The sequence below is a fragment of the Ixodes scapularis genome, unplaced genomic scaffold (assembly GCF_016920785.2).
Source record: "Ixodes scapularis isolate PalLabHiFi unplaced genomic scaffold, ASM1692078v2 PGA_scaffold10__122_contigs__length_95168666, whole genome shotgun sequence".
NCBI lineage: Eukaryota > Metazoa > Arthropoda > Arachnida > Ixodida > Ixodidae > Ixodes > Ixodes scapularis.
This window is the reverse complement of record NW_024609836.1, coordinates 24,690,038-24,717,769: the sequence shown is the minus strand read 5'-3', so window position 1 is coordinate 24,717,769 and position 27,732 is coordinate 24,690,038. Positions and strand designations below refer to the sequence as shown.

At 46.3% G+C, this 27,732-nt stretch overlaps 1 pseudogene; it reads left to right on the top strand.

The window, feature by feature from the left end:
• The first annotated feature begins 21,279 nt into the window (after window positions 1-21,279).
• LOC120843026 lies at window positions 21,280-22,262 on the top strand (annotated as a pseudogene).
• The last annotated feature ends 5,470 nt before the right edge of the window (window positions 22,263-27,732 follow it).

Below are 27,732 nucleotides of genomic sequence, written 5' to 3'. Positions count from 1 at the left end.
TGCAAGCACGACTTTGCGATAGAGCTTTTAAGGCATGACCGCACTATGCCTCTTTTCACGAGTTTTGAGTGCGCGGAGTTGAAAGGGAGGAGTGTTTTTTTACCCCTGGGTTCATAGGACCAGCAGACGTGGTGAGGTAGCACCACCAGTCGGAGATCCAAGAATCTTAGGGATCCTTCAACCGGCAACTCGTGGGTGATTTCTAGGGGACTCATGCAGTCTTTAAATGCCGAGAGGACGTTGTCCACCGAGCTTGAACATTTGTTTTCAACGGTGGCTAAAAAAATTAAAAAATCGTCCACGTATCTAAACACGCGCACTGCTTTTGTGCCATCTAACCTCTGTTGTAGAATTCTATCGGTATGTGCGAGATATAGGTCGCTGAGTACAGGTGCCATGCACGAACCTATGCACACTCCTCTCTTTTGCAAGTAAGTGGGTCCATCCCAGGCAGCAAAGGTGGATTTAAAATAGATGTTAAGCAATTCCAAGAACTTATTGTGGGGCATGCCTGAGGCATTCTGAAATGCAATAGCACCAAAGGTGTCAATGCTGTCTTCAATACTTGTTAAGAGACGGTCTTGGGGCAATGCATAGTAAAGGTCCTTAATGTCAATTGAAAAAACTTGCATCTCTTGGTGTTTTCGTTCTTCTAGGAAGTTGAAGACTTCGAAGGAACTTCGGATTAGGTAGGGGTCGTCTACGGTTAAAAGATTTAGTCTGTCTTGTAGGAATAAGGCAACTGATTTTTGCCACGTTCCCCTCTCTGAAACGATGACTCTTAGGGGGCAGTCAGGCTTGTGGGTTTTTGCACTCAACAATACTTCTAAGGATAACGTTTTGCTGCGGTCAATGTGGGAACAAAGTTTCTTGAGGTCAAGCGATTGGCAAAAGTGCCTTGCGGTTTGTTTTACCTTGCCTAATGCTATCTCATCATGATTGTTGAAGACAGATTCAATTGCTGCTTTTGCCTTTTCGCTAAATGTATCTTTGCGCATAAGGACAAAACCTCCTTCTTTGTCAGCAGGCATGAGTGCTAGGGAATGCTCCTTTAGGTACCGCTCTACTCTCTTTACAGGTAGTGGTGCGACAGGTGGTTTATGTCGAAGGAGTAGGTCCACTCCTTCAGAAGTGCAACGATCAATCTCAGCTTCGGGAGCTTGCCTGGACACTTGTCTCACAATGGAAAGTAGCTCCGGTGGCGATTTTTTAGGCTCCACAGCAAACTTAGGACCGAGACCGAGGACGTGCTGCACAAAATCTGGTACAAAGACTGCACCTATTGTGTGCACTGGGTTGCACGAGCCCCTCTCTTTTCTAGGGGTGTTGATGCGAAGATGCTGTAAAGTAAGTCTCCAGAGATGTTCTGTAGTACGGTCCAGTGAGAGGGAAATTCTTGGATCTCCGACTGGTGGTGCTATCTCACCACGTCTGCTGGTCCTATGAACCTAGGGGTAAACAACCACTCCTCCCTTTCAACTCCGCGCACTCAAAACTCGTGAAAAGAGGCATAGTGCGGTCATGCCTTAAGAGCTCTATCGCAAAGTCGTGCTCGCATTCCATACAAAAGAGTTTCGACGGGCAAATCGCAAGACTGAAGTCAGCAGGGTACCCTTTGTTCTTATTGGTTTCAGTGGTCGAAACTCTTCTTAAAGAAATGAAGCCAGAGAACTGTGTCACACAAACACACAGAGACAGGACAAGAAGACCAGTCATCGTCCTTTACATCCACAATATTTCCCACGGCCTCAAGAAAGCAGCGAACAGAGTCAATGTGGACATCGTGTTTTCAGCACCCACCAAACTGTCCAGCCTTTGCAAAAACGTCACCGCACCCTCAAATCCCGCAATCTGCTGCTCCAAGAAGCATAGGACCAACTTTGTGCCTTGCGTTGAGGGGGTTGTCTAGTCATTCCCCCTTTCATGTGGAAGACAATACGTTGGACAAACTGGGCGATGTTTAAATGACCGCCTTCGAGTACACTCCAATAACATTGTAAACGCTAACTCTGGCCACTTGGGGATACACTGTCGGGATTGTGGGTGTGTCGCGCACTTCAACAACAGCACCGTGTTGGGCAAAAATGTAAACCATATAACAAGGGAAATCATCGAAGCCGACAATATCATTCGACTAGAGGACAAATGTGTTAGTACGCCATCGATAACACTATCACGAAAAGAGATTAATTATTTAGCCGCGAATTAGCCTCAGCGTTAGACAGGAATTTTTACTCTTACGTCGTCTTTTTCTATTTGCAAATCGTCAAAAATCTGAAGAAGTAGAAGCCGAAGTAACGAAATACAAATTTGTTAGTGAGCGCTCTGTGAAAAGAGTGTTCTTTGGGTGTGTGAATGCTTGAATGACAATTTTTAAGTGCCCTAAACGTCGACAAACATCCAACTTTGTGTTTGAAGAGCTTATCGGCCCCGAAAAAGGAGAAAGGGCGAATTACGCACCTGTGGAATTTATTTCGGCAAAAGAATAGCAAACGACCATGCCAAGTGTGCTGCGATTGTCAGTGGTAAGTGTTGCGTTGTTCAAACGCGTGTCACTCGGACTTTGCGGAGAGCAAGTCGACTGCTTCTTGCGCGCTCGTTTCGGTGACGTCAGAACGACGCCGAGCTCTGATTGGTTTTGCTTAGAGGGATAGTGGGTAGACCTTAATGCTAAAAGTCTTAAGGTCTATCCACTATTTCTTTACGAAGAGCCAATAATAGCTCGCCATTTTGACATCACCGCAATCCCTCTGCAAGAAGCAGACGAACTTTCGCTTCGCTTTTGCTTGAGGTGCGGGAGGGGGGGGGGGGGGGGAGGGAGGAGGGTGCTCTGCTAGTGGTAGAAGGCTTGAAGAGGTCTGTGAAAGGCGGTCAGAGGCCGCCTTTCGTGCGTGATAGTCGGAGTTTTGCGCTCCCTGCTGTTCTCGTGCCGCAGCGGCCCTCTGTCTACTCTGTTCAACGTGATGACTTGTCATTCCGGCTTCTCGCGAAAACGAGCGAATTTCGCAAGGCCTGGTCTACAATGCGAGGGGAGGGTGGCATAGGGGTGGGGGGAGAATATTCCAGAAGCCCGAAGCGATGGCACCGACGGGAAGGGGGAGGGGGAAGGGGGGTTGCTTCCTTTATCTTTGTTTCGGAAAACAAAAGCTCTACAGCGCCCGTCGCCGTCGTCCTCCCAGTCCTGCGAACGCCAACGAGCGAACGAACTCAACGCGACGGCCATGGGAAGAGTAACAGCCTGGCTGCGCTATCATTTGCCTCCCTGGGACGACGTAGTTTTTAATACAACCCCCACCAGCAATAAAAAAAAAAGAGACATTATTTATAAATTTATTAATAACTACTGCTGTAAAAAAAAAAGCCATAAAGTACACCATTGTTGTACTGTTCCTGCTGTCAAGAATATCCGTTCGCGGAAGTCGATGTTACTTTCACCCGAAATATAACTTCTTGGCTTGATGAATATGGGGCGCAGGTAGGGGTCAGGTCATTTATATAGTTTCTGTTTTTCGCTTGTTTTTTGTTTATTTATTTGTTTTATACACTCAGAGCGTATTCATTAGAAATGAGGAAGTGGTTACGCGAAATTTGAAGCGGAACGTAAGGGAAATTATGACAGATGGGAAAGTGTAGCATTGGTTAAACGATAAAACTATATCTAAGGCGCTTTTTAAAATGCATAATCTGTAATTGAGACAATGGTAGCAGGATTGTGGTTCCAGTCACGATCCGTAGACGGTACTAGGGAGTGGTGAAAGACGTTAGTGTGAGCGCATGGGGTGCCATTTTTGTGTTGATGGCCAAGTGAAGACAAAATATTAAGAGGAAATGCGGTAAGCGTGCTGCAAAACGTGACGTGAAATGTTAAATTTTAGAAAGAAAATGTAGTCGGGCTTTTTCTCTGCAGGTTAATAAGTTAGAAAGAGAGAGATTGCATTTCAGAGCAGTAAAACTGTCTGTTCCGCGGACTGATCCAGACAGTATAAAGTTTTCAGATTTTGTCATTATATCAGCATCGCTATAGCATCAAATGTTTACAAAGTATTTTTATGCAGTTTTTTTTATGCGGGCCGAACAACCAGGTTTCAATAGGGAGTTTTTGCAGATCGTTCTAATATCTGCGATAACGATACGATGCAGGTCCCTTGGTGGCGGCGGAGTTGCAGGTACTATATCGGAGTCATCGGCACGATTGACTAAAAAAGTCTCTATTACAGCCTTTTAGCAAACCTTTACCGTGTTCCGCGAAGCACTACTGGAGAATTTGAATCATGCTTTTCAGCTCGTTCCCCGCAGTGGCGGTATCACTCGGATGCGCGAATAAACGCACGCTTCCAAGGCTCCAGTATAAACCGTTCATACTTCAGCAGAGAGTAGAAGCTCCGCATTCAGCGCGAGCTTTCTGCCCTTGCTAACACAACTGTGAAGGCCCAAGCAAACACAATAAAAGCACGGCGAGCTCGCGCTGAAGGCGGAGATTCAGTCTCCGCCTTCACTAGGGATACTACAACGAAATTTCGGCGCTCATTTTTTGGTCTATATGTGTTCAAAGGAGCAGTATCACATCAAACATACGAATAGCTTGTTGAAAAAGTCTCGAAAAGGAATTTTAAAACGAATTAAACGATTAGCAAAGAGCACCTTGTGGATGTTGCTAACGCGTCGTTTGTAATGCTCGTCTAGGAACTTTGACAGCTAATGACGGAGGTTATCTCGTCTCCGGCCACGACGAAAGAAGAGGGGAGGGAGGAACTCCCCTCTTCCCGAGAATGCCTTTTGTGTATCGCAGAAGTCGCTATCGTCCCCCTACAAGATTATAGAAGATTAACCCGTCACTCAATATTCGTACAAAAGCAGCCGCTTCGGTGGCTGGAACGACTAGGCCATCCTCTCGACGTCAGCCTCGCCGTAGCTTTGCTCGTCTTGAGACGACCTACGTCACGATTGCGTTGGATGTCACGTGGTCTCCGCTGGGCCTTCTCCGAGCGCTTGCCAGAATGGGCCGTTTATAACGAAAAATACAGCCACCAGGCTCTATATACAAACGTGCGATTGTCATTTACGGATGTTGTTGATCATATTCAACCCATTTTTAACACGACGGGAATATTTCAAATATTGTTTAAGTATCCCTTTAAGGCTGAACGGAGTATAGTCAGGTATGGCGGACCACGGTAACGGTTTACTATCTAGAAGTCCCGATATATCGATCGAACCCGGTACATAGCTCCACTTCGTCTCACCGTAACTCGGCCAACGCCGAAGTTCCAGCGAGCGAATCAACGTGTCGAAGGGAGACACGTTACTATATGCTCCATCTTGCTTTTTGCCCTCAGCACTTTCGAACCAACGGGCGAAACAGAGACGAAAGCCATTTTTGAACGAATCTTGGGTGACAGGATAATATTCTCGGCGAACAACTTTTGGGAGAAGCTATAGTATGGGACAATAAACCAATTAAAGGCGAAGGGCACGATGCCACTCTCCTCTGACGTTCGGAGGCATGCTGGGATGCTCGTCGTTTGTTGTTCGCAGACAACTCCCCAGACGGCGCTCGTCAGTTGAGAAAGGTTCCCGCTTGGCCCCTGTCTCTCAGATTAGCTCGAACGAGCCGTAGCCTTTCCTTCTTGCAAAGTTACCGCGAAACAAAGAGCAGTTGCGAGCGGTTTTCTGGCTCATGAACGGACAAGACGTAGACACCTCACCTACGGTGGTCAAGACGATGCCGACGATGATCATGGTAACACCGACAGCGAAAAGGAGTATTAGCAGAGCGAGAAGGTTCTTTCCTTTGCCGGCATCAGGGCTTTGAAAGAGAATGGGGCGAACAAAGATGAGTTTCATGGGCTGTAACAACTTGGAAAGCAAAGAAGATAGGCAATATAAATTCTACTTACGCTGTCTCTGAAATCAAAGGCAAACATTATATTCTGTTTACATCATCCGGTACCTATCTTATAGCAACTGGATTGTTTCGTCAAAAAACATGTTTAACTGCAATACGTTTCGTCTACAAGTTTTTTGATAGACGCTTTTCGCCGACATTGCGATATTTTGTATACATATGTTGCTGCGACGTTTTGTCCACAGCGTATTTTTTTAACTACTATGCAGGTTGGAATGCTAGAAGCGTATGCCGAAACTAAAGCTGACTCACCCAGGTGGCCCTGATGGGGCAAAAACCAATTCGGCGAAACCTAATCCTAACTTTCCAAACATTCCATTATACGCGCGAATACCCACGCTTTGCCCGGAAAACTGAAGGTTAACCTCTTGCCCGACCTTGCACTAAGCCCCCTCAGAATCGCCAAGGGTTCCAGAAGCGAATCCGGATGCTGGCGACTGGCGTGATATGGCGGAAAGAGGCTTTCGACAAAGCGTCGCAAGTGTGTCCATGAAACCAACTGCGGATTAAACGTCGCAGTTTGACTAAGCAATATAATATTAAAACGTCATTCGGCGAAGTGGCCACCGTCTTGCAACTATGAAACCTCAGAAGCTTCTAAGAAGTACGTCGAAAAATTCAGTTGTAACACAACCAGAACACCGTCTTGTTTTCGTAATTATGTACTCTGACAACGGAGGGTGCTATGTGGTTTTAATGAAAAACTTCTCCGCTTATTCGCTACTGTGGTGTGGTTTTCGTTTCAGATATTTTGATAACCCTTGCTGAAGGAAGATCCAAATTATTAAATCTTCGGCCTTTCTACCTGAATTGCTTAAATACTTCAGCAGAGAAGGTTCAGCTGACTTCAATCTCCGTTATTGAACTGGTTAAATGAATGACCACAGGTGATTCACTCAAAATTTTCAATGTCTAAGTTCCAAGGATGTTCGCGTTAACAATCTGTGGGTGGTTGCTATTATTTTATGTAAACTAGTTAACGTGAATTCCCCATTGCTTTCGGCCGCTTTCTTTCTTGAATTACGATTTTTGAATACGTCTTGGTCAAGAAACGCTGGCATAAACAAAATTCGTTTTGAATATATAAAAATCGTTCTCGAATTGCAGAAGTTGGAATACATACGCTTTTTATCTAATGCACACATGTAAGGGCCTAGGTATATTTGTTTCAAAATTAATCATCGGGTCGTTGACCTGGGTTGGAAGGGACGCCCTAATCGGACTTAACACTCTAATTGCGTTGAATATTTTTTAGTTTGTACAAGCACAGCATACATTACTGGAGTGACAGAGGCAATAGCCTCCTACATAGGGGCAAAACCTGTGCCTCACACGCCAAAAACCGGCCGCCACAACAGGAAAAGAACGTAAGACACAACATGACAAAGGTTAAAAGGGAGATGGCGCCTCTCCTAGATATCGGGACACTTGCCAATATTTCTTCTCTTTCATTTTTTTCTTGCACACAACTTGGTTTTTAGCAACGTACGAAGTTTTTTTTACAAAGTATCCTTCTTTGCGAGTCCCTCGCGACAGTCTCATACTCCCACTAAGATGAAAGAACGACCAGGTGAGGTCGTGTTTCTTGTTTTCGTTTCGTTCGGAAAATATGAAACTAAAAAAATGGTTCGCTCAACGAACCGCGTTCCGCTGCCTTATTGATGCCATTTCGCCTCCCGCTCCTCCTCTAACTTTTTCCGCAGCTGGCTGTCTCCCAGCGCCCGAAAGCGCAGGCTTTCCCCTTATAATTGGGGCTATACACAGGCCTATTAGCGTGCAACGCTATTGAGTTAGGGGCTTTGTCGCGGTGTGATTTCAAGAATACAGCGCGGCTTTTATAAATCAAACCCACGTTGAATCATAGTAAAAATCTTCACTGCTTGCCATAATCTTGAAACTTATCGTGAATATGACGCCATGTAGCAAAGTTGCTGTGTCAAAACGTTGAATTAAAAACCCGTTTTAATCGGTAGATAAGGATAAGCATTTAAATCTTCTATTGACTCCACAGAGACTTCAGTCTGTGTCAAAAAAAAAGTAAAAGAAAGAGGGTTTTGTAATATTACGTTTTATATAGCGGAAACAGAAAATGTTTCAATAAAAATCTTTCTTACTCTGCTTTCTTTTCTTTTCTCGACCAGGCCAAATTCCAAATTGCCCTCAAAAACGTTTTTCCTCACTTTTAATTAAAAATGATTTAACTAAATATTAAATCAGGAGTCAATGGTTTTTTATGTCTAACTTTAGATTGAGGTACTTGCTTTCCTCACTATATTGGCCTAGGAAAGACATATCCTATAGGCTAATTTAACATTTGCTAAGACTGGAAAAGAAATAAAACAAGATTTTCGCAAATGAGTAAAGGCGAATCGGGTCTATTCCCCGCGGGTGTAGGAACAAATGGTTCCGGAAATAATGGTCTTGGAACTAATGGTCCCGGAACAAATGGTCCCGGAACAATATTGGCCTCAGAACTAATGGTCCCAATTCCAAGGTAGGAAAAAATGGTCCCGTAAGAAGATTGCTTTGAAACTAAGATATATTATGCAATATACTTCATCCGTTATGCAATCAGTGGTTTCCTAGGTACACTGAAGCACCGCGTTTATATTTTGAGGCTTGTTACTTCGAAGGAAGTGATCGAGTATTGAACTTAATTTTATTCAAAATCGTCAAAATATTTTTGGAATTGAATACTGTCCAAGATTAATCTTCTAACTGTTAATTAATGACCTTTTACGATATTATAGCAGTGATTTCTATTTTCATAGAAGAGGCTTTATAATATTTATTATATAAGTAGGCTCTTTTGAAACAAAAAATGAGTACCCCCTAGTTCATATCACAGGAACGAATCGACGTTTTAGCGAATAACGGGGGCGCGTGTTAAAGGGATACGGAATCGAAACTTGAAATATAGAGAAAACATCAAGAAATGAGTTCAATATGATCAGCTAAGCTTGTAATGAATAATCGCACGGTCGTATTTTGAGCAGATGGCTATATTTTATGCTCTAAATGCCGCGATTTTGGCGAGCGCTTCAAAATCAGCCATGGAGGAGCGCGATGCATCTCGGGAGATCCGGCAGACGTCTTGACGTCATCATGCCTCGGACGGCCAAGCGTACCGTAGTGACGAGTTTTGCCACTTGGAGGCGTCAACGCGTTACAATCTCGGTTTGTCGAAGTACCCAAGGGCTGTAGATATCGCGGGGCCAGCACGCGCACCAAACCTGAGAACAACCGAAGCACGCATTTGCACGTCGCGCGAGAGCTGAAACCAAGGTGGCTCACTTCGTTTTGGCTCTTTCCACCAAGACGCCTCGGTATTGCGTTCAGGCCTAGGCAATCTATACCAGTGAGCGGACATACCGCTGCGGCGCTGCTTTCAGAGGCATGTTGTCGTCACGACATTCCATTGAAGCTTCATAACCAACTACCAGGTGGTTTTTGATTATCGTTTAATTCACTTTAAAATATGTTTTCTTGCGTTTTCTAGCGCAATATTTATGTTTCTGTGGTTGTGCTGCTACCTGCGTCGTGTTGAAACAAAGAAATGAGCTCCAGAGTTTGGTTTCCGTACCCCTTTAAGCCACCAATCCGCGCTGCGCCGCTACGCCGCCTCGTGGCGACAGTCTGCGGCGGCTCATTACCAAAATGTGAACCCACTTGGACCCGTAAACGCCACTTCGTGGGGGCGACTATTTGCTAAAGTGCCATTCGGCGAAACGTTCGCTAAAACGTTATTCGATAAAATGAGTGCCTCCCCCCTTGTCATACTGTTGAAGCCATGAAACTCGAATTACTTACATCTCGTCATGATTCGTGGTGGAGCACACATAACGAGCTCAGCTCGATATCTTTATAGGTGCAGTAGGTTCTTATAGCCCAAAACATTTCTGAGCTTCCTAGAAGAATATGAAAATCGGTCGAGTTCATGCAACCGGCAGCCTCGATATGCGGCGACTGTTATTAGGGAGTTTTAGAATAGCGCACGCTAAAGCTTTGCGTACGCAAAGAATAGCGTCGTCACCACTGCGCATTCTCCGAACGCAAACCAAGTTTTGCGCTTTGCGTGCGCAATTTTAGCGTGCGCTATTTTTCGGAAATAGCGTGCGTACGCAAGGAGCCTTTGCGCTTCTCCAAGGAGGATTCGTGAAGAGAAGTTGGCCAAAGCCAAGACAAGCACAGTTGAAAAAAATGGCGGCTTTCAGGATTATGTCGGCGGCTGCTTTGGCGGCGTTGTGAGTGCGACGTCGGCGACAACCTCGCGACTGCGACTTTCAATACGGGACTACATTGTACTCGGTTTGGCAACGATCACCGGCAACTTGATGCTTCCGACGCGCGAACATTTCTCGGCGAAGGTACGATGTGCGAAGGTCAGTACACGAGACCTCTCTTGCCGAGGCGACGCAAGCGGACACGACCGTTCAACCGCTCGCGTCGCATTCCCACGTTTAAACAAATCTAAAATAACACTCTGGACCAAAAAACTTCTTTTTTCTCAAGTTGCAGCATTTCGTGTGTGAAATAAAAATTGTGACTGTATCTTGGTGGCGTCGCAAGCGCGAGATGCTTGGGCTTTTGCGTCGCGACGGAGAAACGCTATTCTAAAACTCTCTCGCGTCGCGTGCGCTAATACAAGCGCTAAACTTAGCGCTAGCGTGCGTTAAAATTGCGTACGTTATTCTAAAACTCCCTATTGTCTTTACTCGGATTTATTCGAAAACACAGTAGCCACATTGCCGATATTTATCTGGGATCATTATTTACTATAGTTTGTACTTGGGACCATTAGTTCAGGGACCATTTGTGCCGGGACCATTTATTTCGAGACCATTAATTCCGGGACCCTATGTTCCGGGACCATTCTTTCCGTTTTTCATTCCCCGCAGCTCACGCCGTGGAATCAAAGAGCTAACTATTTCCTTCACTTCCTTTTTTGGCATAGCATTTCTTATTACATTTCAATATTTTTTTTAACTCTTAAAGGCCCGGATTAAATGAGGGGGATGTGGGCAATGTATCATGCAATAGAATGGAGATACCAAATAGTTACGAAATGAAAAGGTCAAAGAAAACAGGAGATTTTATACCTGTATTCAATTATAAGTAGACAGTAGAGGATTACAAAACACCGCTGTTTTAGCCACGGCAAGGATGAAGGATGGCTGTTGGCTCTATTTAGCCGTGGCATGAGAAAGGAATGGTTTGTTAAACGCATTAGTTTCAACGGAGACATTTAATTGGAAAATAGTCATGGGATTTCCTGCCGAAAATCCCTGTAGATTTTTTTTTACTATCTGGATAATGAAAGCAAATATCTGCTTCTGGAAGACTGAAATCCAGATTTGAGGCAAAGGATTTAAAAAAAAAAATTCTAAAGAACAGATAGATTCAAGATAGATATCCAGTTTCATAATCCAGACAGCAAAAACTTGATTTGTGTTGTTGTTTGTTTTTTGTTTTCTTTAGAAATTTTCACTTGCGGAGATAACCACAGGGTAACGATAGTTGAACAGAACGCATATATTGGATGCAATGCGCGAGCGCTTGACATCGGATAGAGTTTACAATTAATACATCCCAGGTAGTACAGTTCTTCCAACCAAAATTGCCTGGAAATTCAGAAACTTGAAAAGTTCGAAAAATTCAAGGTACATACGAACTTCACGCGCCCGGTTAAAATGTTTTTGTAGGATGCAATCAACTTACGCGGAGCAGTGGTGCTGTCCATCCCGGACACCTCTGAAGAAAAACAGAAATACAGAAGTTGCGCTATAGCTAATCGCCACCATTTTTGTGTACAATAACCGTTGCCAAAAACAAAACAAAACAAAATTGGGCGTCCATTTTTCTACAGAGCGTGTGGTGTATCACTCGCTCTGAATGCGGCGGTGTTCACACGTAGGAGAAAGCCCCTTCGTGTAAATCAGCCGGCGAGGTGCCTCCTACCGTAGCTTGACGAGGTGTGCTTGTAGTTACCGTCTGAGCATTTGCTCCGCGCCGCCTATACAGAGCCAGAAAAGCTTAACAACCTCACCGCGCCACGTCAGAAAGGCGTGACGTAAGCATCACGTGACGCGCACTCCGCGGGGCACAGTGTTGGATTTCTCCGTCGTGTTTTTACCGCATAAAGAATAGCTCCGGAGAAAATTTTCACGTCACGGATTTTCGTCAAAATTGGTTCACCAAAGGAATGGGAACATCTGAACTACTCAACAAAATTGCTGATCACGAGCATTATTTTGCCTAGATATTTAATTTTCAAATTTGTGCTGAGAGTACTGACAACACAAAAAACGTGAGTTCAGATTCTGTAATATATGGCATTATGGGGGCTCTAAAGCTCTCTCCCAACGGCTTACAAAAAGTTTGTTGGTGTGATATGAATGCTGGTAAGGCTCATCCCAGCATCCCAGCAAAACAAGAAACAAAACAAAAAAGCCAAAAATGCTTTGATTTTTAGGCTTCCAGCTGCAAGCTACACACCTTGCGACATCACCCTTTTAGAACGCGCTAGGAAATTTAAATGTTTTTTTTGCTTTTTTTGGCATCACCTTCATTTCCAGTTTTATCAAAATTTAATTTAAAGTTAAGCAATACTAAAAGCATAGCAAAATAAAAAAGACTGGGTCATCCAAAATCGCCCTTAGTTTGTGCAGCTTAACAAATCGCGCATTAACAAAATGCGTGAAATATCAGAATAGGAAACTTGTCGCACGTTTAAGGTCCGACTCATAAACGCGATCTAAGCAAAATGAATGAAAAAAGAAAAAAACGAAACATACGGTTTTTTGTGTTTTTTTTTTTTTTTTGCACTGGTGGCGTTTTCACGCCAGGTCGTCTAATATTAACCTTATTGAAAATCCGTGTATATACACGGATTTTTAAAAAAGATTACCAGGATTTCTGAAATGATTTCAGGGACCAATCGAACTCGCTTGATATGTTTGAGATATCCTTCAAAGTTTACTGAGGGGCATAGCGTACCTTTTAAAAATTCTGAAAGGGTGTAATAGAGTTCTCAGAGCCTTTTGGGAGAGGCCTGTGAGGTCTGTTTCAATCCTTTGCATGAAACCACAGCACCCATCAGAATCGTTTAAAGCGCAGTGTAGGAGAGCTCACGTCAGCATTGAGAATATTGTGCGACGGGTAAGCTGCTCGGGCATCTCACATTGGGTTGCGCGAATGGCTTTGAAAATTGAGGAGACGTTCCCCCGTCGCACATGATGAAATAGAGCCTTAGTAAACAAGGACGACGAAGAGGGAACGAACACGACAGGACAACGGTCCCCCGTCCCTTCCCGTGGTGGCGCGGCCCCTGGGACGTGGAAAAGAGAGCGCACGAAAAAATACACACAAAAAACACAATGTTGAGAGGACTTCACTCCTCTCCAGCGCAGCTCTCCTAGTTCCCGCTATTTCTCCCTCGCACTGTTTTTCTTCGCTAAGTCCTCTCTCAGCGGCAGAGAGGGTGCGTGGGACAAATGGGTGGGGGACGTTTTTCTGTTTGTTTGTAAATAACCGGTTTTTAGTCAGTCGAGATAAGCCTTTGTCAGAAGCTGGTCGCCCTGTTTTTTCTTCATGGAGCTGAGCTGGTTGGTACGGCATGCTTTTGAAGGTTTGCAGCTGATCGGAGAGGGGAAAAACGAAGGAGGGGAAAAAAAGAGACACCTTCTGCTGAACTATCAAGCATTTACTGAACTTCTTCTTTTTCATCTTCCTTCATGAATTTTACTATTGACTTCCCAGGGGTAACGTTTTCTTCAGTATGATATTTGGTGGCTAGCGTTCACTGGTTCCTAACTTTGTTTGTCACGTGGGGCGCTCCCAGAAGGTACAGGGTTTCTTTCTGAAATAGCGTAGTGTAGGCGGCACTCACACAGTCGTCCCCGTTCGCCTAAATACTCAGAGACTCCAGGATTTGCCTTGCAAGCTGGTTTTTGTGTCTTCCAACGATGGTAACGTTTGTGAAATCAGGAGCACATTTGGTTACGCAACCCACACACTCCAAAGATGACCTTTGCCTCAACGGTGCAGCAACTATGTCGCAAAGACCTAAAGCTATGCCTTTCAGACAAAGAAGGAGGGTTTGCAGTTCTGGGTTCGGGGTCGTATGGAGAAAAAGCCCAAAAAGCTGAGCGACGAACTTCAAACAAGTAAATCCAAAACAAACTCAATCAGCAAAAAAAAAAAAAAAAAAAAAAAAAGCCATTCTAAAATTACTCGAAAAGGAACAATGCAGAGGCCTCATCATCAAAATCAGAGGATCGCAACAAGGCGAATTGTGTGTCTTTTTCTCGGCAAAAACACGAAAACGGATTTCCTTTTCGCGCCATCGTATCAGATAAACAGACATGGGAAAATCATGTGTCACAGGTTTTGGCGAAGATTCTATCACAAGTTAAAGTAAATGACCCCTTCAGATTACCAAACTCGGACCGAGTGATATCCTTTCTTTAGGAAAAAAGATGTGAAATGGTTTCGTGTTTCTCCTTAGATATCCAGAACATGCACTATTCGATTCCCCATGCCGCTGTCCTGACGATCCTCCAAACAACCATCGAGGAGAAGGGGCTTCAATGCTTCCAAAATGCAGCTGGTATGAGCCTCGATCGCTTTTTGGAGCTTCTAGGATATCTACCTCACAGCGACTGTAATATCACACCAGGAACAATACTATGTACAGAAAAGTGGAGACTGCATTGGATCCGGAGTAGCCCCATGCTTTTGCGATTTTGAACCTTGCAGCATGCTCTAAGAATACCCAAGAAAATCTAAAAGATCGACGCATCGAGGCCATTTTCCGGTATGTAGATGACTTTCCCATACTGTGTGTCACGAATCGCCGAAATTTCTTCTTTTTTTTTTAGGTTGTTTTGTCGTTTTTCTGCAGTTCTCCTGTGTGGGTGGTATGTCAGGGGTAGGCCGGGCATCCCGAAAAGAAGCGACCGGAGAGTCGGGGACTTGATCTTTATCTCTACTCCCCCTTGTGTACCCGCCATACCGAGAAATGAAGGCTTTCTGTGTGTGTATTCTTTTATTGGGCCATGCCGAATATACCGAAGGGAAGCTTGCCGCACCCTAGTTTTCTTTACGTTAAAGCCGCTTTGTGTAGGCCTCGTCCCCTGAACCGTAGGTTTGTTTTGTTTGTGTGGGGGTTGTGTTCGGTCGGGCCATGCGGAGATGCCGAAGGGGAACGGTCAGGCGTCTGGCTCGTTAGCGGAAGGGCCGTTTTCTTTACGCGTCCAACCGAGGGTGTCGGGTGACCACGTCCCAAAAAACCTCCAAGCGACGCTGTTGAAGCTGGATGGAATGTAAAATTTTCTGTTTGTTTGCTTGGTTGTTTGTTTTTCTCCTGGAAAAACGAAAAGGAAAAAGGGAAAAATTTGCGAAACTGAGAGTTCTGATTGGAGCCAAGAAGCTCGGTTCTGATTCGTCAACGTAAGTGTTTTCAGAATGCTGCTAGTGCTTATATATAGAAGTGAACTGGCGGGAAAAGGGACGCGGAATCGCGAGAGCAGTCGGAGACGCTGCTCTCCCGTCCAGCGGCCGTGAAGACGACGGGGATTTGAGCCCGCCGTTGGAACGTCATTGTTCTTCTTCGAGTTTTGTTGGTTTCCTGTGTAGTACCGTGTGGTGCTAGTGTTGCAGTGTGAGTGCGTGAGGAAGTGCACCCAAGAAAATCGTCCGACGGACTGGACCAAGACCACGGAGGAGGCATCCGATTCCTGGATCACCGACGATCCGGCAGATAAGACTTTTATTATCACTTGAATTTTGTTGCGCCTGTGCGCATTGAGTCTGCGGCTTGTATTGAGCGACACTTCGGGTTGTTCTGTTTGTTCGCGAGCGTACGTCGGCTACGGTTTTGGCGAAAGCTTTTTGTTGTTGTTTGAAGTTAGTAAGTATCTTGTGATTTTATCCTTTACCCTGTGGTCTCCTCCCCTGCTCATTTTTACACCAGGCGTGGGCCTAGCGCCTGTCAACCGGTCGAACTATTTTTTTTTGTGTGTTTGCGCATGAGCTGTGGCCTATGTCTTTTTAATGTTGTTTCAACTAATTTACATACTGGTCCACGCACGTTTGTGACACTGTGTAATTCCGATGTGGGCGGGCCGAGTAACAGGTGTTTAGATGGTGTCATACGCACATTCAAACACAGCTGGGTCGCTAAACTCGTCAAACATAAAGATGGGGCCGAAGTTTGCGGAGCGCGCTGATTGGACTCTCGCGACGATGGCGTCAAGCAGGACGAGATGTCAATCATCCAAACTCTTTCGGTGCTCGAATTTCTGCGAGAATGTGAAACAGAAAGTTGTCGTTAGCTGCGTCGGAGCGCGCGCGAGCAACACCGTGGGGCCAGGCGATTGAACGGCTGCACTGATGACTTCGCTCCCGCGTGTCCATACATCCCTACGCCGCGCCAGAATGAATGATACGTAGATTGTACGTAGGAGGGCTCTAAATACCCCCAACTTTTTTGTCGCAAGATCGACGCTTGTGGAAGTTATTGGTGACGACAAACTTACTTTTCAGAACTTTGGGATGTTATTTGAGGCCAAAATCTTCGCTTCGGAATAGAGGCGAAGATTAAACTTTGTGCTATTGTGGAGCCTGCGGTGTGCGCGGCTTTCGAGCTCATTTTCCGCTCACAGGTGCTGTATGTAGAGACGTCGGTAGTGTCTGAGAGATGAGGAGGCGATGGGGGATGGCGAAAAAATGCCGGGGAAAGTGGGGAAAAAGGTATTACCGACACACACACACACACACACACACACACAAACAGAAATATGAGTCTGCAAAGGCCGTATATATTGTTTGAAAGGGAGGAAGAGAGAAGGGGTGATGGTAGCGAAAAGGGGGGGTGTCCGTTCCCCCGAATTTTTAGAGCGCAGCTCTCGGGCGCCCGTTTCGCGCATGAGCGGCGTCAGCGTCACAGTCGGCGTAATCGCGCGCGTTGCATTATGGGACGGTTTGCCGCTAGATTTAACGGGGAGCTTGAAGTCACGTGACCTCAGCACCAATTCAGTGTCCCCGCTAAATGGCAGGGGAGCAGGAGAGGACGGGAGGGGGTACGGGGGGAGTGGAGGGGTAGACCCTCCCACCCTCCTCTCCAAGAGCTGCGCTCTAATTCGACATTACAGAAAACTGTATACGTATTTCATTTTTTTATTGTAAGTCCTTGCAATGCTGTGGTCAGAGGCTGAAGCGATAGCCCCCCTCTCCCCTACACCTTTATGCCCCTTGTCCCCACTTTCAACGCCACGGGGGACGGGGGGGGGGGGGGGGGGATCGCTCCCCTCCCCGTTCTCCTGTTTCGACGACGCTACTCATTGGCGTTCGAACTGAGCGATGACAAGGAACAGCGCAGCGTGCAATTTTTTAAATAATCGTCGAAGAGATTCTGGAATTAAAAAGGTTCGCATTCCATGAACTTACGAGCGGCCATGAGAGGCTTTAAAGGGAGAGGCTCGTGCCAGGGCTCGGTGCATGCAGGCGCGTTCAGTGGCGTCCTTTTATAGTTCATACTTTTGACGTCAGGGTGAGGATTATCAGTTCTGAGCTACAAATTTGATGGTGCGTGTTCAAGTCGACGGTGACAAGTTTGCTTGTGTATGATGAAAGCTTGGTGTCCTCGACTTCTTAAAACAGCACCATCAATATTGACAAGACATTACTCTTATCTCCGTTAATGAACGCAGAATTAATCCCAGTTTGGCTAATCTTTGAAAGTCTACCATAAAACGATTTTCTCCCGCAATAGGGGGGTCAACTGCCCGGAAGCGAAATCCGTTCGAAAGGGGACAATCCTCCATGGCAGGTTCTGACAAAGCCACGTCGGGCTACACTTTGATACGCCGAGATGAATAAAAGGAACGATAGGGACGCTATTTGGTAAATTCTGCTTTATCGGTGGGTATAACTATGGTATCAGACTATCAACTTCGACGGCGCTGATTTTAGAGTCCAATTACCCAAGCCTCAATCGTGCCTCTTAAAGACCATCGCACATGTCGGTCGCAGCTGGTAATTTTTGTCGTGACGTCACAGGCATGAACCACCGCTGTCTCCCCGCACTCTCTTGTGCTGCTCTTCTTCGGCACCTAGGCGAGTGGTAGGGATTTTTCGCCCCTTCAATGAAAATCGTCATGACGATACGCGGATCTGCGAGTTTGTGAGAAAGGAAAACTTCGCGGCAATCTTTCGGCTCCCCCTTCCACTGTGTCATAACACAAAGAATATGTGTTTGACGAGTTTTGCGGCCCTACCTGTAACAGTCATGATACTAGCGCCACCGCCACACGGAGTGGTAGACGACAATAAAGACGAAGCACTTGCTTCCTACCCGCTGAACCGGATGCCTCGCTGACTGATACATGGTGTCAGAAGTGCTTCGAACGTCATCACAAGCCCTGCGGTAGCCTCAGCCATGGAAGGAGTGAAACCGCCAGAGCCGCTCCAGTTTTCAGGCAACGTTGCTGAGAACTGGAGACGTTTCAAGCAACGGTTCGAAATCTTCATGGCAGCTACGGAGCCACCCGCCAAAAGGAAGGAGGGACAGAAGATCGCATTGTTGCTGCATGTTGCCGGGGTGCAGGCCGTGAAAGTCTACGACACCTTCAACGTCGAGGGGGAGCAAACCTACGAGGCTGTGGTAGAAAAGTTTCATAACTAATGTTCTCCCAAGAAGAATGAAAGTACGAGCGTTACGTATTCAGGATGCGAGAGCAGGCAGAAGGTGAGCAGTTTCAGCAATTCTACTGAGACCTTTTGTTCAAGGCTAAGACCTGCGAATTTGGCAGTTTGGCAGACTCAATGATCAGAGATCAAATAGTGTATGGTATATCGAACAAGAAACAAGGCTGCTGCGAGAGCAGGACTTATCGCTTACCAGAGCAGTGGACAGGTGTAAAGCGAACGGAATAGCGGTAAAACAAAACAAAGTGTGGGACAAGCCAGAAGAGTCCGTTCTCAGTATTCACCAGACAATTGAAAGACGTCCGACGGTGCCAGTGGAAGCACCACCTAGACGAGATCGCTTTCAGAAGTGTAACTTCATTCACAAAGGAACAGGCTGTCCAGCAACAGGAAAACAATGCAGGAGATGCCATCGCCAAGGTCATTTCGCGTCTTGCTGTCCGAAGCAACGAGTGAGCGCGATAACTAAAAAAACGACGATTAAACCACGGATGCCGGGAGTGACTTTGAAATTCTGGGGGTGGGAGCACGCACTTCTTCAAGTAATCAAGCAGAGTGGCTGGTACCGAAGAAGGTAGCTGATAAGGATATCATGCTGAATATTGATGCTGGAGCCCAAGCAAACTTGTTGCCACTGTCGTGGCGGACACGAGCAGGCAGGAGTGGGGATTTGCGAAGCAGCACGGCAATTTTGCGCAGTTACAGTGGCGGCATAATTGCACACGCAGGAAAAGCATCGTTGACTGTGGAGTGCAACAACACAAAAGAACTGTTCGAGTTCTTCAGGGTAAAAAAGTCGCGGGCTCCCATTCTCGGTCTCCAGGCCAATGAACTCCTTGGACTCGTGAATCGTGTTTCAGCAGTTTCCTGCGATAACTTGAGCGCAGTGACCTCCGAATTCCCCGAGGCGTTCCAGGGGTTAGGTTGTGTGAAACGGGCATACCACATGGTGCTAAAGGAAGGAGCCAGGCCAACGGTGCAAGCAGCCCGGCGAGTCCTTCAAGCTTTGCGGCAGCCACTGGAGAGGGAGCCGCAACACTTAACCGCACCCAACGTTATCGGGAAAGTGGATGAGCCAACTGACTGCGTGAGTCCTTTGGTTATTGCGCTAAAAAAAGACGGACAGCTCAGGGTATGTCTGGATCCCTGGAACATGAACGAGTAGGTGAAGCGAGAGCGTTACCAACTTCCCAAGAGGGAAGACATTGAGGCAGAACTCTCTGATGCACGATGGTATTCAACCCTTGATGCGAATTCCGGGTTTCACCAAATACCGTTAGATGATGAGAAACACGAGAATCTGCACATTTGCTACTTCATTTGGTAGATACCAGTACCTCCGGCTACCGTTTGGAATAGCTTCTGCACCGGAAGTATTTCAGAACACCCTGTCTCAAATGCTTGAGGGTTTACCCGGAGTTCGAGTATACATCGAGGACATTCTGGTGTGGGGTAGAACACAGGCCGAGCACAATGACAGATTACGCACTGTACTGCAGAGAGCCAGTCAAGAGGGTCTCACGTTCAACATGGGCAAGTGCAAACTGGCCCGCAAGGAAATTGAGTTCTTGGGGACGTTATTAATGAAAATGGTATCTCCCCAAGCCCAGCTCTTGTTAATAGCATTCACAATTTTCCACAACCAGTAAGTAAGAAAGAAGTGCAAAGATTATTGGGGTTTACAAACTACTTTGGTAACTTTTTGCCTAACTTGTCCTTGAGGGCAACCTTAATGCGCGGACTCAGTGTTCGAGTGGTCTGACGCACACCAAATAGAATGGGAACGTTTGAAGAATCTCATATCTACAACCCCAGTGCTCGCACTCTTTGATCCGGCAACACCCACGAAAGTATCTTCGGATGCTTCAAAATATGGGATAGGCGTGGCGCTCTTACAACGACATGTTGAGGGATGGAAACCAGTGGCCTACGCTTCAAGAGTCTTGTCTAGTGCGGAAGCACGCTATTCGCAAATTAAAAAAGAGGCTCTTGGAGTCACTTATGGTCTTGAAAAAGTCCACCACTTTGTCTACGGATGGCGAGTTATAGCAGAAACTGATCATAAACCTCTGATTGGGATTGCACAAGAAAGTGTAGGAGATATGCCACCGCGCTTGCAGCGTTTCTTCTTGAGGCTCGTGAAGTATGAGTTCCAGCTGACATACGTCCCTGGCAGAGAGTTGGTGGTTCCAGACGTCCTTTCGAGAGCACTTCCCTCTGGGCAGCCAAGCGGCACAGAACTAACCGATGTTGAGGTGCATGCATTGGAGCTTCAGCACAGCCTAGTAAGCGAAGCAACTAAGATTCAGCTCGTTCGTGAAACTGCTCGGGACACTGTCCTCATGGAAGTAATTAACTGTCTCCGAGCAAACCTCCCTATTCATGGACAGTACAAACCTTTCACAGGGGAATTAACAGAAGAGCCTGGAGTTTTGTTTAAGGGCGTAAAGGTGGTCATCCCAGAGACCATGCGCGAGCGAATATTCGAGAGGATGCACGATGGACATCTTGGTATCAATAAGTGTAAAGCACGAGCAAGACAGCTAGTTTTCTGGCCCGGCATTAACGAAGATATCACGAGAATGATTCACCGGTGCTCAATCTGTCAACAGTTTGCGTACAAGCAACCGAACGAGCCACTGATGATGCGTGGAGTTCCAGGCTTACCATGGACGCGTATTGGTGTAGGCCTCTTTGAGCAGGCGGGGAACACGTACCTAGTTGCCTATGATGCCTTTTCCAACTTCCCAGAGGTAGAGAGGCTCAGAGAGGCAACATCAGAAACTGTTATTTGGTCATTAAGCAGCATGTTTGCTAGACACGGAATACCACTAGAGGTGTGCAGCGACAACGGTCCACAGTTCTCGTCACGTCAGTTCCAGAGTTTCGCTTTGAAGTATGATTTTGAGCACACCACGTCCAGTCCGCATTTTCCACGTTCCAACGGACTTGCAGAAAAGGGTGTGCAAGTGGTAAAACGAATACTGCGGAAAACTGCTGAAGCTAATGAAGACTTCTGGCTGGGATTGCTTGGTTACAGGTCTACACCCCTGGAGGATGGCCGGTGCCCCAGCGAGCTTCTAATGGGACGCCGTATTAGGTCCCGTCTTCCTGACTTCGCGCCAGCAGTTCACAGCCCGCCAGAAAACACACACAGGATAACATCAAAGGATGTCGTTCGAGGCCACTACAGGAAGGTGACGTGGTACGTCTGAGGGACAAAGGACAGTGGGTCATAAAGGGCCAAGTGTTAAGGAACGTGGCGCCTCGTTCTTCACTGGTTGTCACGCAGGATGGCCGGGAATATCGACGCAACAGAGAACACCTGCTACCGACGAATGAAGACCTGATGAGTTCCGATTACTTTGAGGAGCACCTGCAGGATTCCCCAGCCTGTGCCCTGACCAGCACTCAAGCTGCACCGGCTGCATTGAGCCCAACAGTGCAGCATAATGATCCAGCCATCACACCCACAGTCGCTACTTCAACGAGAACTCCGACCAGCTCCCCAGCTGCAGTCAACTCCGCAGCGGGAACAGACGATGATCGGGCTAGTGAACTTGAACCATGTGTTGCTCGGACGTCAACCCGAACTGTGCGGCGACCCCAAAGGCTAAACTACGATCAGAACTTCCAGCAGCAAGCTTAACGGGCTTTTGAGTTATTCCTTTTTTTATTTCGTGTCTTTTTTGTATTTTGTTTATTTTCGTATGTATTTCTTGTTGGTTTTCCATAGTCCGAAGAAGGAAAGATGTAACAGTCATGATACTAGCACCACCGCCACACAGAGTGGTCGACGACAATAAAGACGAAGTGACTTGCTTCCTACCCGCTGAACCGGATGCCTCGCTGACTGATACACTACCCAGGACTACCTTTACCCAGGAACTTCCGGTAACTCAGTCCATAGGGTTTCTACATCTCTCCTTGGAGTTCAAAACTACCCACGTGCGCTGGATGTATGAAGCCCGGTCATCTAAATATTTCCTTCCTAGCAACTGGGAACACACAAAAACTGTAAAACGAGGGTTGGCCACCAAAGCTTTCGTCTCGGCGTTACAAAAAGTTTGCCCTCATAAAGTCGGGAGCAGCTTTCAAAAACAGCTCTATAGGCTTCAGGACTCTGGTCACACAAGCACACTCCTAATATCGGTATACGAGAGCCTCTGCATGCAAGTGCCGCAAAAACGGGAAAAAAATCCACAACCAACGAAACAAAAGCTTCCCCCCCCCCCCAACCAATTGTGTGATGCCATACATCTGCGGAATAACGCATCGCCTAAAAAAGATCGCCGGCCGACAATGCGTGCACATGGTCTGCTAAGCCCCTAACAAGGCATAGGTCATGTGCCGTAAGGTTAATTGTAGAAGTGACCAAAATCAGAAATCCACCTGCAGCATCGAGCAGGGAACACCTGAAGTCCTCTGCGAGAAAGGAGTAGTGTAGACTATTCCGTTGTCATGTGCCAAATGCTACATTGGACAAACTGGGCGATGTATTATTGACCGCACAAGAGAGCATGCAGCTTTCGTTGGTGCACTAACCTCAGCTGGCCACCTTCCTGCGCATTGTCGAGTATGCCAATGTGCTCCTGATTTTGCAAACGTTACCATCGTTGGAAGATACAAAAACAAGCTTGCAAGGGAAATCCTGGAGACTCTGGCCATTGAGACGAACTGGGACGACTGTGTGAGTGCCGCCTCCATTACGCTATTTCCGAAAGAAAAACTGTATCTTCTGGCAGCGCCCGATGTGAGAAATCAAGTCAGGAACATGTGAACGCTAGCCAACAAATATCATACCGAAGAAGTTATCCCTTGGAACTCAATAGTATAATTCATGATCGTAGAAAACAAATAATTTCAGTAAATGCTTGATAGTCCAGCATTGTGTGTCTGTTTTTCTCCTCTCGTTGGTTTTTTCCTCAACGTTCTGCTGGAAACCTTCAGAAGCTATTTGTTCTGCGTCAACGAGCGCACACTAAATGAAAAACGACGAACTAACGCGCAGTGTCGGCTTCCCGTCCCATCTTCTAGAGCAGCTGGATGTGCGGATCAAGAATGTCTCTCAGTGGCCGGTTTGTTACGAATTGCCGTCCATCCAGCTTCAGAAGCATCTAGCGTGCGAAAAAAAAAACCGAAGTCGACACCGTCACTTTGTTCAGAATTTCTCAACGGCGTGCGATATTGGTTGCGCGTTCGTGATTTTCGCTAAACGTGCTACTGACATTGTACATGTGTCCGTGTCGTGCATCTGCTTGGTATTATTGGTAAAACTACCGTATATCTCAGGAATTTACCTAGCAGCATTGTGAGTACCTTGATATATATTGTTTTTGCAACAAACAATTAGTTCGTAGGCCTAATTTTCAATGTTTTACCTGCTTGCTTTAGTATTCAACGTTGTTTTTTTTTCTCAGATCACCGTGCAAGTTTTTTTGTTTTTTTTACGTGCCGTAATGGCGCATCGTTGCTACTGAGAAGGTTGGTCCAGGCGCGCGGGGCCGGCGACGCATTCTCGCGTTTGTCGCGTTGCGTCGTCTGACGTCAGGAGATCGAAGGAGGCTAGCACCTCCTGCCGATGCTGGCGCCCTCTGATCGCCCAGGCTCGGCGGCGTGGGTAGGGCCCCTCTTTTTGATATACTCAAAATACCTTACCCCATGACATTTTGTTCGTGCCAGTACGCATCAGCGACCGAAAAGCAGGACACTGGGGCATTTCCATAGCGTGTTTCTCACGTAATTGCTCGCTAGTGAAGCGAGAGTCGCCGCACACACACGCAAACAGAAGGTAGACATTGGAGAACCGTAGTTATGTCTCCATCTCATGACAGCCGGACGTCTCATGCACACCCTGAATACTCTTGCTCTCGTCGTCTTGCCCTTTGATCTTCCACCCGGCATGCACGTGCGAGATCGTCGCAGGCCTCGGCGAGTTCTCCCGTGACGATCTCGTCGCCGTCGCTGGAGGTGCTCGCGAGCCGTTCTAAGTCAAAATGACCAGGTTTTAACATATTTGGATGACCATTACACTCGTTGCTGGTGCGATCAGTGTTCAAGACTCCGTAAAACCGAGTAATGTCGTGGACGTCACCGTTTCGAAACCTCGTGCACCAAGCCTGGAAGCTGAAGTGCGAGACGCCGAGAGATTGTACGGGCGCGTGCAAGGGGAGGCATGCGCTTTGGACGGGTGACGTCATCGAGCGAACAAATACGGCAGCATTTTTGAATAAAGCGTTCCAAGGGTGCCTCATATAAATCGATTTATCGAGGAAACTATCGCACCATTTTGAAAACAAACAGGAATTCTGTAACGAACAGTGAGTCCAACAAGTCTAATAATCCCATTTTATTCTTGTCGCTTCCATAACCGGTTTATGGAACGAAATTAACGAAACGTTTAAGAAAACACACTTATATTAAAGAAATCGAGTCAATCAGTATGAAGGCCTGCCCAATTTTAAAACCATGAATCGAGCACGCAGTTCGATTTATTCATTGTGACATTTTGTTTCGGACAGTTGTCCATACCAAAACCAATGGCGCGATTCCCGCCGGAAGGACAACCATCGTTTCACACCGGAGGGTCACGTGGTAGACCGTGAAAAGAACGAAAGTTTTTTTATGGTTTCAACAGCAGATGGCGATACCGGGGTCCCAGGTAGCGGCTGCATACTCTAGTTTAGAGAGAACAAAAACTTTTGTACAAACGAAGCTAGACAAACAGGAGTTAGTGAAATACTTCTTTTCAGATAGACTAATAATTGATTAGTGATTTTAGTGACATATTCCACATGAACCTTCCAGGAGAAGTTATTGGCTAGATAAACACCAATATAGTCATAGGTGTAACTATAAACATGGAATTATTGATATAGAAGAAAGGACATTTGTTACTTTGACGGGACACTTTCAGTCGCCGCCTTGACGACGACGCTGGTCGTGCCAAGGAAAAGACTGCTGGGCAAAACATCGCTCCACCATCTCAGGCATGTGCTTCTGGGTCTGTCCATGAGCACGCCAGCAGTATCGTCGAGGATCCATCCTTTGTGACAGGCTCAGCGACCGACGACGGATTTCAGCTTGTGAAAAGAAAGAAGCGACGTCCACTCGCGAAAGTTGGTGCGTGCACAAATGCCTCACTCTCATCGATCCCGCGGCCACTCGTAAATCGGGCACTTTTCGTGACGAGGCTGAGCCCGGAGACGACGTGCGAGGATGTGAACAACTACCTGTCTTCAGTGCTCCAAACTGGAACATTTCAATGCACCAAACTTTGCAATAAGCACAATTCATACAGTTCTTTTCATGTGAGCGCAACTGTTGATTGCCCGATCAAAATTAATGACTCCAGCGTGTGGCCGGAAGGTAGTCACTTTAGGCCCTTTTGGGGGTCCTTGCGTGACCCGGATTGAAAGCGACCAACAACTAACGAGGACTTGTGATGGATAGCATCCGTGTATACTATCAAAACGCTCGTGAGTTACGAACCAAACCTGATGTTTTCTTTGAAGATGTCACGACTTCCGATTTTCAAGTAATCTGTATCACAGAAACGTGGCTTACACAAGCAATCTCTAGCAAATAATATTTTACTGACGAATATTGCGTTTACAGATCTGATATGGATTCTAATGGTTCGCGGGCACCTCTGGGGGGAGGGGTGCTCACGGCGATGCACAAGTCGTTATCATGTTTTCATAGGTTTGATCTGGAAGAAGGAGATGAGCGTGTTTGGGTGCAAATCAGTTTTCCGGGCCAGCCTAACTTACTGATTGGAAATTATTACTTTCCGCCTCGTTCTGACACACAATCATTCATAGGCACTTTGAACTAGAATCCCGGTGCCGTCGATTTTTAAACTGATGATGTGATGGTCGTTGGTGACTTTAACGTGCCTGGCGTTGATTGGAATTGAAACACAATTAGTACTGCATCAAGTGAGGCACGTACTAGCGCCGAAGAAAATATGGAGTTTGTGAACTTCAATGGGCTTTATCAACTTAATACTTCAACAAACGGGGCTGGAAATACGCTTGACTTGTGCATGACTAACATGTCAGCAATCACTTTCGAGGCTGCTGACTGTCCTCTTGTCTCTATCGATAAGTGGCATCCACCATTCACCTTTTCTATTTTACTTCCTGCTCGGACGTCGGGCAGTAATCAGTCTCTCGGCTATAACTATGCCCGTAGGGATCACCTTGGTCTTTACAATCACCTTCGCAACGTAGACTGGAGCGTTGTTTCACTCTGTTCCAATATCGATAGCGCAGTTCAAGGTCTAACAGACATCGTAACTGCAGCCATGAATAATTTTATGGTCAAAGTGGTCGAACTAGCAACGATCCTTTTTGGTCCTCCAGAGAGCTACGTGACACGTTGCGTAAAAAAGCGAGGTATCATAAAAGGGACAAGAACACCGGCATAAAGAAATGGAAGAGTCTATTTAAAGAGTATCGTTCAGCGGCCGAAACGCTGATACGGCGTGATTGGGAGAACTGGCGAAATTCAGTAGAACGCAATGTAAAACGCGATCCTAATGCTCTGTGGAATTACGCAAGGTACATGAGGACATCAAGTCGATCGAAAACTATTGCATTGCAAGACGACTCTGGATAAACATCTGAGCCGTCCGATGTCTGTGATCGTTTTGCTACGTTCTTGTCTTCTGTCGGTAACTTGATTACTCCGTGCACTGTTATGACCGACGCTCCTCTTGAATCTACCCGCAGCTTGGCAGTTGCGAATCTTACGCTTGAGGATGTCCTTCCCGCAATGAATAAGCTCGCTTCAGAAAAGTCATGCGGTGAGGACGGAATTCGTGCTTTCATCGCAAAGGGACGCAGGGATATTTTTGCTTTGTGTTGCTGCATGTTTTTAACATGTCCTTAGAGGCCAATGTATTTCCTCAACGATAGAAGAATGCAGTGGTTGTTCCTGCGCATAAATCTGGTCGCACTGAATGCGTTAATAACTATAGACCGATTTCTCTTCTTTGCTCTTTTTCTAAGGTATTTGAAAAGGCAATGTATAACCATATTTATTTTCATTTATAATCGTCTCTTTGTCTCAACCAAGGTATTTTTCAAGGGCGTTCAGTGGAAACAAACCTTGTA